This window comes from Protopterus annectens, chromosome 3.part0 (genome assembly GCF_019279795.1).
Source record: "Protopterus annectens isolate FY-2018-M chromosome 3.part0, PAN1.0, whole genome shotgun sequence".
Classification (NCBI taxonomy): Eukaryota; Metazoa; Chordata; order Ceratodontiformes; family Protopteridae; genus Protopterus; species Protopterus annectens.
In genome coordinates, this window is record NC_056731.1 from 1,653,984,512 (window position 1) to 1,653,999,015 (window position 14,504).

A 14,504-nucleotide genomic window follows, 5' to 3' on the forward strand; every position below is an offset into this window, starting at 1 on the left:
TATTGAATTCAGTTCTTACCATAGCTGTCAACCTCTTAGCACAAAACACCTGAACAAAGCCAATAATGGAGGAATACAGCCCCCAAACATATTCAGTGAATTCAGTTCTCACCATAGCTCTCAACCTCTTAGCAAAAAACATGTGGACAAAGCCAGTAACAGGGGAATACAGCCCCCAAACATATTCAGTGAATTCAATTCTCACCATAGCTCTCATCCTTAGCACAAAATACCTGAACAAAGCCAATAATGGGGGAATACAGTCCCAAAAATAGGGACAGATTTCAAATATACATGTTATAAACTTAGAAAATTGCTAGAATAAAAGGTTTTGTGTTGCCATGTACTTTCTGAAGAATATGAAGTCTGAAATTCAAATATCTGTTATTTTTAAACATTTGTTAATCAGGAAACTAGTCTGACTTGGAACAAAAGCCAATTTTTAGCAGAGCAGGGAGAAACACTCCAGACACATGTCTTTGTAAGATGGGAGGACAAGCAGATTCCATGCAGAAGGCACCCCAGCTAAGAATCAAGCCAGAGAACATGTAGTTGTCAGGCAATAATGCTACCAGTGCACCACTGCACTACTGACTTTTCAAGGAAAACAAAGATACAGAAACAACAGATTTTATGAGGAACAGAACAAATATGAGGCAAAAATTTGCCAATTTTGTACAAATAGAGGTGGGTAGGGAATTCAGGCCCTTGCCACCTGCACCCAAGGTACAGGGTTCAAGCCAGAGTATTCTCTACCCACCACCATGTGTTCTCTCTAGCCACACACACACACACACACCTACCTTCCTTGGCACAGTGTCTGCACCTCGGCAGCAGCTAAATCCAGTCCTGAATCTGTGCAAGGCTAATGGCTGGTTTCCTCCTCGACAGCAGCTAAAGAAAGTCTTCTTCACCTCCTCAGCAGCAGTCCTGAAGCTATGCAAGGCTAATGGCTGGTTTCCTCCTTGGCAGCAGCTGGTTTCTGTTCTCCTGGCACATGATAGTAGGCTGGAGGCTCCAGCCTGCGGGCGATGCAGTCTGGTGTTCTTCCATTCTGTGGAGTTGTCACCACACAGACTTCTGGGCTGCAGGGCAGAGATGCCTTTTTCTTCTATCCGGACTGCCTAACACAACAGTCTGTAATTCTGTGAGTATCAGGAACTCCAAGCACGCATGTGTGGAGTTCCAGGACTCCTGATTTTTTTATCTTCTTTTCTTCCTTCTTTCTACAGGTGAGGGGGGTTGCAGTCCTGCAGTCTTATACTGCGAGCCGGCCCTGCTATCCAGTAATTGTCAATCAGACATTGTATAGCTCATTCAAATCCCACCTTCTTTTAAATCTCATTCCTCCTCTGAATGTTTGTTCCCACAGTTCCCATTTTTCCTATGCAATTTGCTCCTACTCTTTTATAAATATCCCAATTCCAGTTGTTTTATCTCTTGTTACTATATTCACTACTTCTAGTAAGGTTGGTTTAGACTTTGGTTTCCATTTTCTAGTAATTGCATTTTTGGCAGCCACCATAATTAGACACAGTAAGGCCTTGCTATGTCTAGGCAATTCAAATTCTATATCATAGCACAAAAGAAAAATTCCTTAGTTACTCCAATGTGCACACCCAGTATCTCTGACAGAGTAGTCAGCAGGGAATCTTTAAAGTCTGCCAACTCATTATACTCCGAGAAAATATGTTTCCAGTTTGTGTGGCAACCCTGAATAACATTTGCATCTGAAGGTCAACAAGCTGAGTAACCTCTCTCCATGCCAAAATGTAGGCCCTATGATAGAAAATGAATACAACACACATGGTGGAAATAGAACTGGCACACATCTCTCTCTCTCTGAAAAAATGAAAAACAAGCATTGTACCTTTTGAGCTACACATGTAGACTGATTAATGCAGGGACCTAACTAAGTGCAACAGCTACAAGCTATGCACGTTAAAGAAAAGGTAGTTAAATATCCCACACAATGAAGCAAGAGGAAGTGTGTAGTGTGTGCTTTTCCAGTGGTCGTACTGAAGAAAGTATAAGTATCCCCACACATCTTAACCTATATCTAACAAAAGGAGATACTGCCAGCCCAGCCATCTGGAATTTTAGAAATAATTATATTTAATTTGTGAATATTAATATGATTTATAGAAGTGTGACAGAAGGAGATACTGCCATCCCAGCTATGTAGAATTTAGTAAGTGGTTGTGTCATTTGTGAATATCAACATGATTCATATGCCTGTGTTACAAAATGTATTAGAATTGTATATACACTATTGTAATTGTTTAGCTGTATATATATATATATATATATATATATATTTTTTTTTTTTTTTTGACAATGGAAACTGTAACACAAGAAGTTAACTTCAGAAGAATAGTTGAGATTGAGTTGCTTTATGGCTGGGCTATAAAAAGAGATGTTATCTTTCAGTTTCAGTGCAGCAGGGAACATTAATGTCTAGAACTAGAAGTTTTTGTATTAAATGTGGAGGAATGTAAATTATTTTATGACTTCCACTATTTGCCTTAAGATCTAGGAAGGGCATTTGTTTATGTATTTTCACAGGTAGCTGCTAAATGCTGTTGTTTTGAGCCTGTGATAGTCAGATGACAGGAAGTGATATCATGCTGCTAGTATCCCAGCAGCAATATTTGAGATATTAATTTACCTGAGACTGAACATTTTATATTTTGTCTTTGACCTAACAAGAAGACCCATTCACCACTCTTGCCTTGCTCTGTAAGTAAGTTAACTAGGGTACAGTAATTTCTTTTAGATATAGCTGAGCTTAATTTAGATGTTTTTATTTATTTATTTGAGACTGTCCTGCAATGTTGTTTTAAATATTTCCTGTGATATTGAACTCTGATGTAACTGAGTGATTGTTTACTGAGTATTTTCTTGTTCTTTTATTATTTATTATTGAATATATGTAAACCTTTCATTGTGGCTGATATTTGTGAGACATATTTAAGTTCTGAGAGTACTTGCATACTTATTTGGTGACACTGTGGGCCACTCCTAATAGGCTTGCTCTTGGTCAAACTACCATTTGTGTAGATAGTAACATTACACAGTAAGATTCCAATCAAAAAGTGTGTGTGTCAGCTGCTTGGTCAACGACATGAAGCACTGGTTGTACAGAAAGGGTGCTGGAGGTCTTGGCTTGGCCACTGAGTTGAGAAATCAACTGTATAGCTGTACCAGTGAGGAGTGTTATTGGGGATCTGGAGAAAGAGGGAGAAACTATCCCCAGACTGACTGTGGTCTCTGTGGGTTCTTAAGGGAAATTTAACTTTACTGTGTATGTACTTGTCATCTTCCCAGTGTGTACATGCCCCACTGTTACCAGTGGTGAGGATTGAGGCTCCTTGTTTACTGGGCCAGTGGTGGGACATCACACTATGTACTCCTAAAGTCTGTAGAAAAGCATACATCATGTGGGTGGATTTTTTCTTCTATCCAGACTGACTAACACAACAGTCTGTAATTCTGTGAGTATCAGGAACTCCAAGCACGCATGCGTGGAGTTCCAGGACTCCTGATTTTTTTATCTTCTTTTCTTCCTTCTTTCTACAGGTGAGGGGGGTTGCAGTCCTGCAGTCTTATACTGCGAGCCGGCCCTGCTATCCAGTAATTGTCAATCAGACATTGTATAGCTCATTCAAATCCCACCTTCTTTTAAATCTCATTCCTCCTCTGAATGTTTGTTCCCACAGTTCCCATTTTTCCTATGCAATTTGCTCCTACTCTTTTATAAATATCCCAATTCCAGTTGTTTTATCTCTTGTTACTATATTCACTACTTCTAGTAAGGTTGGTTTAGACTTTGGTTTCCATTTTCTAGTAATTGCATTTTTGGCAGCCACCATAATTAGACACAGTAAGGCCTTGCTATGTCTAGGCAATTCAAATTCTGTATCGTAGCACAAAAGAAAAATTCCTTAGTTACTCCAATGTGCACACCCAGTATCTCTGACAGAGTAGTCAGCAGGGAATCTTTAAAGTCTGCCAACTCATTATACTCCGAGAAAATATGTTTCCAGTTTGTGTGGCAACCCTGAATAACATTTGCATCTGAAGGTCAACAAGCTGAGTAACCTCTCTCCATGCCAAAATGTAGGCCCTATGATAGAAAATGAATACAGCACACATGGTGGAAATAGAACTGGCACACATCTCTCTCTCTGAAAAAATGAAAAACAAGCATTGTACCTTTTGAGCTACACATGTAGACTGATTAATGCAGGGACCTAACTAAGTGCAACAGCTACAAGCTATGCACGTTAAAGAAAAGGTAGTTAAATATCCCACACAATGAAGCAAGAGGAAGTGTGTAGTGTGTGCTTTTCCAGTGGTCGTACTGAAGAAAGTATAAGTATCCCCACACATCTTAACCTATATCTAACAAAAGGAGATACTGCCAGCCCAGCCATCTGGAATTTTAGAAATAATTATATTTAATTTGTGAATATTAATATGATTTATAGAAGTGTGACAGAAGGAGATACTGCCATCCCAGCTATGTAGAATTTAGTAAGTGGTTGTGTCATTTGTGAATATCAACATGATTCATATGCCTGTGTTACAAAATGTATTAGAACTGTATATGCACTATTGTAATTGTTTAGCTGTATATATATATATATATATATATATTTTTTTTTTGACAATGGAAACTGTAACACAAGAAGTTAACTTCAGAAGAATAGTTGAGATTGAGTTGCTTTATGGCTGGGCTATAAAAAGAGATGTTATCTTTCAGTTTCAGTGCAGCAGGGAACATTAATGTCTAGAACTAGAAGTTTTTGTATTAAATGTGGAGGAATGTAAATTATTTTATGACTTCCACTATTTGCCTTAAGATCTAGGAAGGGCATTTGTTTATGTATTTTCACAGGTAGCTGCTAAATGCTGTTGTTTTGAGCCTGTGATAGTCAGATGACAGGAAGTGATATCATGCTGCAAGTATCCCAGCAGCAATATTTGAGATATTAATTTACCTGAGACTGAACATTTTATATTTTGTCTTTGACCTAACAAGAAGACCCATTCACCACACTTGCCTTGCTCTGTAAGTAAGTTAACTAGGGTACAGTAATTTCTTTTAGATATAGCTGAGCTTAATTTAGATGTTTTTATTTATTTATTTGAGACTGTCCTGCAATGTTGTTTTAAATATTTCCTGTGATATTGAACTCTGATGTAACTGAGTGATTGTTTACTGAGTATTTTCTTGTTCTTTTATTATTTATTATTGAATATATGTAAACCTTTCATTGTGGCTGATATTTGTGAAACATATTTTAGTTCTGAGAGTACTTGCATACTTATTTGGTGACACTGTGGGCCACTCCTAATAGGCTTGCTCTTGGTCAAACTACCATTTGTGTAGATAGTAACATTACACAGTAAGATTCCAATCAAAAAGTGTGTGTGTCAGCTGCTTGGTCAACGACATGAAGCACTGGTTGTACAGAAAGGGTGCTGGAGGTCTTGGCTTGGCCACTGAGTTGAGAAATCAACTGTATAGCTGTACCAGTGAGGAGTGTTATTGGGGATCTGGAGAAAGAGGGAGAAACCCATCCCCAGACTGACTGTGGTCTCTGTGGGTTCTTAAGGGAAATTTAACTTTACTGTGTATGTACTTGTCATCTTCCCAGTGTGTACATGCCCCACTGTTACCAGTGGTGAGGATTGAGGCTCCTTGTTTACTGGGCCAGTGGTGGGACATCACACTATGTACTCCTAAAGTCTGTAGAAAAGCATACATCATGTGGGTGGATAAAGGCCAAAAATCAGGTACAATTTTTAAACAGCAATTGAATACACATCCTGCTTAAACTTGTGTCATGTACATACCATTGACAATAAAATTATCAGTTATGTACCATTAAATCAGAAATGGTAGGAGGTGCAGGACCAACATATTATATAAAATTAAGGGTGCTCTGCACCATCTGGTATACGTAAAGGGGATGATGATATGCAAACCTGAACTATGAGAAACAAATGTACTCACCCTTACTTGTTGAAAAACACTCCAACTATCTCCTGTACATCTGGGCATTTTCTGTTAAGGCCTCTTGAACTGTGGATAAAATATTTAGGCACATAAACACTGTACACCACACACTGCTATGATACAAGTCACAAATAATAAATATATATACTTGCAGTACATTTCAGACTGTATTTCTGATCTCAGCCTCCCATTGGCCAAAGAGGTCTGGATGACAATATTTGAGGTGACACCTATGATTCTCATCATGTTGTGGGATGCCAGTGACATCACTGACAGACCTGGCAAGACAGATCCAGGCATCCATGTTATACTGAGGACTTTCATAACTGTCTCCATCAAATGTGTATGGCATTCTCAGTGGAGGAGACTTAAAAATATCTTTATATCCTGGGAGCAGCACCATGGAGCCAAGCAACTAACATTGTTTTCTTGAACCATGGTGGAGGCTTGGGTAGCAGCAGAGAACTATGGTTGGCATCTCACTGTCCTACCTATTTTCAGTTGTTATTTATTGACATTTGTTGACCAGGAAAGTCCACTTGGTCAGAAACCCATTTTCAATGGAGGGGCAGGGAGAAAATCTCCACAAAAAATGTTTTTATACAGAGAATCTTAAAATATAGAATATACAGTGAGTGTAGGCTTTGTAAAAATTACTTTAGTTATAACTATTTGCCATACAATATTTTATGAAAAGGTCTTAAAGATTGTAGGTTGCTACACATAAACAGTAGTTAAATACTTGGTTATAGATGTTACCTAGGCATTATAAGGAGAGATTGAATAAGTTAGTTAATATAGAGAAAGGTTCTTAGAGATAGAGGCATTACATACAGAGGAAAGGAGAAAGAAGTGTCTAATTAAATGTTGTGTGTTTAAGGTAGCTTAGACTTTTGCACACAGGAATAGATATGATTATTGAGGTAGTGGCCTTTTAGTGCCGATCTGAATGTTTTTAATGAGTCTGAGTGATTGTGGTAGGCAGGGCATTCCATAATCTGGAAATGGAATAGGAATATAGGCTTTGTCCAGCTCTTTTGTTCGGTATTGTACTTAAAAGCTGTTGGTTGTTAGAAGATTCTGGGTTGGGCTGTACATTTTTAGGATAGAATGAAGTAAAGGGCAAGTGTTGGGTTTGTAAATAAGTTTGTGGGCAGGAGTCAGTTGGGTATTACTTAGGTGATGGGCAAATTCAAACCATTCCAGTTCTGAAATAGCTTGGCAATGATGAGTGCGATTTGGCATCTCGTTTGCAAATTTTGCTATTTTATAATAGCACGATTGCAAGTTATTGCTAAGCAATGTATGAAGGCTGGTAAAAATGGGACTTCCATATAGGAGGGAAGGGATCAGTAGGTGCTGGCACTTTTTGTTTTGATTGGCTTATCCATGTAAAGTTTGTCTGTAGAGTCTGCCTAGTTTGAAGTGTTTTTTTTTATTGTATTGAGAATATGTTGCTTGAAGGTAAGTCTGTCATCAGTAGTGATGCCCAGTAATTAGCAGTCATCACTAGTTCAATTTCTGTTTTATTTAGTGAATAAATTTTAAATCGGAGGGTGGTGGTTCTGTGGAGAATAATAAGGATTTAGTTTTTTTTTGGGGGGGGGTTCAGTAATAGTTGTGCATCATTTAGCCAGTTTTCTATTGAAGTAAAGGCATTTTGTGTTATACTAAGTAGATCAGGGAAGTTACTAGAGGGAGAGATTATAGTGGAGTCATCAGCCATCAGCATATTGGACAAGTGTACTTTGTTGGGAAGCTTTGTGAAGATTATTAATAAAAATATTAAAAAGCAGAAGCCCCAGAATAGATCCTTGGGGAACTTCTGTGTTAGTAACCAGATAATCAGATTATTTTGTTGCCATCTGACAGATTGTTTTCTATTGTTTAGATAACTGGAAAACCATGTTAGGGAATTTTGAGAGCATCCTAGTTTATGTAGTTGTAACAGTTTAGTGTGTGATACTGTGTCAAAAGCCTTGGATAGGTCTAATAAGATTACTGTAGTTAATAAACCAGTATAAAGAGCCTTGTTTACAGTATCAGTGAATGAAAGTAGGGCTGTAATAGTACTGTGTGCTGTACAAAATCTATGTTGGGTTGGAACAAGGAGGTCATTATCAGAAAGATGCTTTAGAAGTTGGATATGTATACATTTTTCTAAGATTTTAGTGGTGAAAGTATAGAAATAGGTTGACAGTTGGAAAGCTCATTGTACTGCCACCTTTATGTCAAGGAGTGATTATGGATTTTTTACAGAGTTGGGGGACATTGGAGTCTAAGATGGATCAGTTAATGGGAATGCTGACCAGGTAGGCTATTGCATCTGCTGCAAGTTTTAGATATTGCAAAGGAAGATCCTCAGCAGAGAGGGAGCAAGATCTTAGTTTAGTTAGAAGTTTATGACCTAGAGAGGTGGGTACTGGCAGTATGGAGAATATAGGTTTAAGGGGGCTATTGTTGGAGGTTTCACTAGTATGGGAAGAAAGAGAGTATGAGTTTTCTTAAGTGGGATTTAAATGATCCAGTAGAGTATTGCAGCTTGGATTTGTTTTAGATGTGTCATTGACAAGTTTTAAAATGATATTGATAAAGTGGTAGTTAAACATATGGGCAATTTGCTGAGGGTATTTGTCAGGAGAGGGTGTTGGGTTCTGTATGGTTCCAGGATTAAGGAGGGTGGAGACTGATTTCTAGACTTTTTGGGGGTATTTTTTTTGGCAGGATAATTGTTGAGAGAAGTAGTTTTTTCTTGTCTTGTATGACTAATTTTTGGCTTGATTACGAAGTTGCTTGTAAGCTCATTTTGAAGACTCCTGATTTTCTGCCATTCTTTCCAGGCTCAGTCTCTGGAAAGAAGAGCTTGTTTAGTATGTTTTGTTAGCCAAGGGGCATGGTTGACTTTTGGTGTGAATAGAGTCTAGGCTGTGTAGAGAGAAAGATGGCATTGAAGTAATTCACAAATTCTTGTAGAGATAGTGTTTTAACTGGGTCAATTTCTGAGCTTTTAAGCTTGTTATAAATATATTTTGGCTGACGTTGGTAAGGTTTCTGGATATTTTATAGGAGTGCGTTTTTGGTATCTGAATATGGGTTCTATGGGTGAAGGCTGGTAGGTGGCCACTTGAGGTGTTCGGAAGAATTCTAGTGTTGGTGTATTTATGGGGTGAGATACAAGGATCCAGTCTAAGGTTGACTCTGGTTGGTTGGAAAGAGTGTGTGTAAGACATGTGATGAGCTGTGTAAACCTGTGCATAGTTTCATTGAATATAGAGTGGTTTGCCCAGGAAAGGAAGTCTTCCAAGATAGGGATATTTTGGCCAGGAGAAATATATAGTGCAGCAATACATATTTGTTTTCTGTTATTCATGTGTAGGGATATGAGTAGTAATTCCATGTTACCAAATGAAAGGACTGGTTTTGAAAAGATTGTCATTGTTAGAGTCACGATAAATTATTGATATACCCCCGCCTTTTTTATGGAGTCTGTCATTTCTAAAGATATTGTACCCTGGTGGGATAACTTCAGTGTCTGCTATATGAGGTTTTAACCAAGTTTCTGTAATTGCTGCAATATTGGGGGTATAATGAGACAACCAGGCTTGGAATTCAGTGATTTTATTACAGATACTGCTTCCATTTATTGCAATTATACATAGGTTCTGATTGGTAGAAGGTTGGATGGAAGACTGTGAGTAGCTTGAAACAGGAATGGGATGAATATCTCCACTTTGTGATAGTACTAGAAGGTGATGCATGACTGTTTGTAGGCGATGAGTTTTAGAAGGGCGTTTAGGTAGGATGAATGAAGTTAACTTAAATTTGATATTGGTGGGAGATAGTTTTAGTTTAGATATATGTGGCAGCATTTGAATAAGGAGAATGAGATGTCAAAGAAACTGTGTTCATCAGAATGTAAACATATGCTTATAGTTGGAGATTTTGGAGAAGATATGTTCAAGAAGGTGTGGGGGGACATAACTAGAGTTAGTATGAGCAGACGGGTAGTAACAATAATTAAGAGGATAGTAGGTTGCATGGAGTGGGTCATATTACATAATAAAGATCTGTTGCGATAGGAAGTTAGTGTAAGATATGTGTTAACTTGAGAATGGGTAAGTGGTGGAAGGTTCTGGTAAGTTTAGGCAATACGGGGAGGAAGTAGGGGAAGGAACCTGGGGGGATAGTGTTACTGCTATGAGGGAGTTTAGTGGATAATTGTGGATAAGGGTTGGGGCTACTTGGAGGTATAAATGTAGTGGTAGAGGTGGTGGGTGGGAATGTGGGTAGGGGAGTGGGTTGCGTCCTCTGTCACCTAGAGTCCAAGGCCAAAATAAAACTATCTCCAACTTAGAGATGTTAAGGTAGGTGGAAGCAGGTTCCATAATTGCTGTAATAACAGTAGCCAATCAAAAATAAATGAACACGGGCAGGATATTTTGTAGAAAAATAGAGATTACTTATGATCAATTATATTCACTAGTGACACATTTGAAGGGTGGGGGAGAGATAAAAGAAAAAATATAGCACAGAGCTAATCATGCATGGTGCTAATGTTCCATGATGCAACAATGCTTTTTTGAGCTAAGCTTGTAATTCTATACTATATAGTTAGTTCAAAGGAGATAGCTGACTTAGAGGCACAGACTCCTTGCTAGCTGGTATAGGTTAGGGCAGTACAAAGTAAGTGGAATGAAGGTGCTCCCAGTATATATTCAGGTGGTTAGACAGTTAATAGTGGAAAAGAACGTGCTCTAGTTAGGTTTCTTTATGGAGGTTTGTTTCACCCACACTGCAGCAGATGTTGCCTGGTCGCTTATTTAAATGGGAATTTATGGCACACAGGAAAGGTGAGTTTCTCAGTTGAAGTAGATAGAAAGAAGGAAACTAGTGAGGTTTCTTTATGGAGGTTTGTTTCACCCAAACTGCAACAGATGTTGCCCAGTCGCTTATTTAAATGAGAATTTATGGCTCAAAGGAAAGGTGAGGTTCGCAGTTGAAGTAGGTAGAAAGAGGGAAATGGGAGCATGCTGCTGGTGAATGCTCAGCATGAAGGAAAAACTAGGATTTTAAAAATGGCACCCATAGGTGGATGTGATGTAAATTCAACTATGAGAATTATCATACAATGTCAAGTAGTTTATTATTGTGTCCAGTGGCAGGGTTCATCAAGGAATATGCAGTTATGTACAACTGATAAATGGGACCAGCTGGTGTGAAATGTGGTAGTTATAGTTCTACCATGTAACATGGATTGTAACCAGTACAGAGAGAGTGCTCTGTAGTGGCTACATTATGAGCATACAAGAACAGTGAAGTGCACATAACCTCCTTGTGTCAATATAAGGGTTGTGCTTGTACAATTGGGCCTCACAGATGCTCAGGCATGTGCTCAAGACTGCTCAACCAGCACCCTGGGACACTATTGTGAACCAGAGCTTCGCCCCTCCACTCTTTTTTGTATCTTTGATGCATTGTAAAGGATCAGCTTATTTAGTTAGATCTATGCATCCCTCTTCTCTTCCATTGAAGACCAAAAATAAAAATGGACATTCCTTTTATTGGCACACCAACCAGATGGCCAGCTGCATGACACCCCCACCCCAACCCCAGTCAGTCATTCAGGTCCCATTTCTGTGCCCTACTTCCAAGCCTTCCTCAACATAATTTATTTTAAAATGTAGCAAACTGTTTGCTACAACTGTAGCAAACAGTTTTTAGTTTATACTCTGCATGGAGCACTGCAATGCTTATATTTTACTTATAAAAGAATTTTTAAATTGTAGCAAACAGCTGCTGCAGTTTATATCCTGTTTGCATGGAACATTGCAATGCTTATACTTTATTTAAAACTCATTTTTAAACTGTAGCAAACTGCTTGATACAAATGTAGCAAACAGTTGCTACAGTTTATACACGGCCTGCTTGGAGTGCTATAGCACTCATGGTTTAGTTAAAAAAAATCTTATTTTTAAACTGTAGCTACAGTTTATACCCCGACTGCACAGATGTTACAGTGCTTAGGTTTTACTTAAAAGAAAGATTTTTTAAACTTTTAAACAGTAGCAAACTGTTTGATACAGTGTAGCAAACATTTGCTATAGTTTAGACCACACAGAAAGCTACAGTACTCAGATTTGACTGCAAATGCAATACTGGTTTTTAAAAGACAATATTGCATTAATGAAAGATTGTGGTCAGCTAGTAGCACCCCCCCCACACACTTTGTGTCCAGGGCAGTTGCACCTCTCACACCATCTTAGCTATGTTACTGTCTGTATGCAGTGTTACGCTTCTAGGCACAAGTTGTAGAATGAGTAATTCAGAGATATTCATGAGTCAAATCCCCATTAACATAATCATCATGCCTAGAGCACCAAATTGACATAATATAAACCTCAGCAGCTGCACATAGCCTCTTCTCACTATTTTAACTGAAGGAGATGCACCTGTTGATAGCCTCTTCTCACTATTTTAACTGAAGGAGATGCACCTGTTGAAGATGTTCAACACTGTGGAAAGCTGATTTTGACTTGCTGGTGGTATGTGTAGCATTTTCCTATTTCTTGTGTCTAGATGTAAATTGTTCCTCAGTAGAAACACAACTTTTCAGAAAATATGCAGTTACTAAGTGTTTTAACAATGGAAGAATAGTCAGCAAAGCACCAAGAAGTTTGTGTACATGTTTAGTAGGAGGCACACTCAAAAGCACACTCAAAAGCATTTGTGAAGTGTAGCTCTTAAAGGAGGCAGGCCAGCACTGTGTTGTGATAGTACTATCACAACTATACTTGTGTATCAATTATTTTAAGGCACACATATTGCTTAGTATAACAGTAACATGGGACAGCCAGACTTACATTATACTACTACAACAACACCCTAATTGGTAATGTGTATGTGTGTGTCTGCATGTGTTGAAGGTGACCACACTAGATATTACCCTGTGATGTTCCTATGGTTGGGCAAGTGGCAGACTGTACAGAAGAAAGTGCTGTGCCTTGAATTGGAGATGTTGTAAGACCTGTTACCTGTACATCCTAGGCATGTGTGTATGTGTTTGCAAAGGCTGCGGTGATATTAACCTTAATGATGGACCTGCACATATGTTGGATCACAATCATTGACACAGCTACTTCTGAAGAAGGGTAATACCTATACTTTCAAGATGCACAAGTATGCATACCCATGTGATCATCCAACTACACTATGGGGCTTGTGACAGAACTTGATGCCTGACCTATATGGTTTTTCACATTGACCAGAGTATGAATGTCTGCACTAACCCATGTACTGTGTTTTTCTTGGGTATATGCTGGCACAGAGGCAATGTACATGGTTTCTTTAGGGAATCTTGCATGGATACAACCTGACAATGCCAGCTGTTCATTACCATTATCATCAGAGTCAGATGATTCTTCAACATCAGGAGGAGGAAGTCCCACTTCAGTGGTGCCAGACAAGAGAATCTCCTGTGGCACAGCAAAGCAAAAATCTGAGTATAAGTTTAACCTATCACATTTGGTTTATCCCCAGTTCAGACTACATATTAAAGGGCTTATCCACAAAACTGGATATTACATTATCTTTTACAGCTGACTCTGGCAGACGTATCCCCGATGTTTCTGTAGTACCTGATGCACACAATGTTAATGAGATGTGCATGGATAAAGGGAGCAATCATACAGAATTATGGTATACTACAGGTAAAATGATGCTTACCTGGGAAATCTCAAGTGAAGATTCTCAGTCCCAAGGTCCAGCACCACACCATGAGACTGTGATGCATCTGTTCCATCTATGGTAGAGGCCATCTTTTGATAGCTACTATCCCATTGCTCTACCTTCCCATGTAAGATAAACCTGCCTGTCAGCATCTTGGGTAATAGCCTAGTATGAACCTATCTGCCGTAGGGCATTTACAAGCCTAGCCAGAGTGTGTTTGGCTTTCGCCACCCATTTTAAAATTAATTTTGCTATGCCCTTTTTCGAAGTTAGTATACTGTGCATTTGTCTAACAGTGACTCAGAAGTGATACCCGGAGTAAATCTACGATCTCCCATCCACTCAAGATTCCTCTTGAAGAGAGTCAATGAGGGAATCTGCCTAAACTGGACTGGGATTTTATTCCAGAGTGAAGGGAGCCTCTGGGTTATGAATCTATCCCTCCAGCATGTCCTATTTATTTCAGTGCTGAGGTTCAAGTCTCTCGAGCACGTAGCTCGATGGGATTTGGATTTTCTGAGATGCAGCATGTCCATTAATTCCGGGTTGGACATGGCTTTATACGTCAGGCACAGATTGCCTCTGAGCAGGCGGTATGCCACTGAGTAGAGCTGGAGTTTCTTTAACTGGGCAGCATATGGTATCTGTTTGAGCCCTTTGATCCTCTTGGTGAGGTACTTTTGGGGTCTTTCCAGTTGCTGCAGGTGTCTGGCAAGGTACATCCCAAAAGGGGCATTGTACTCAATTATGGGCC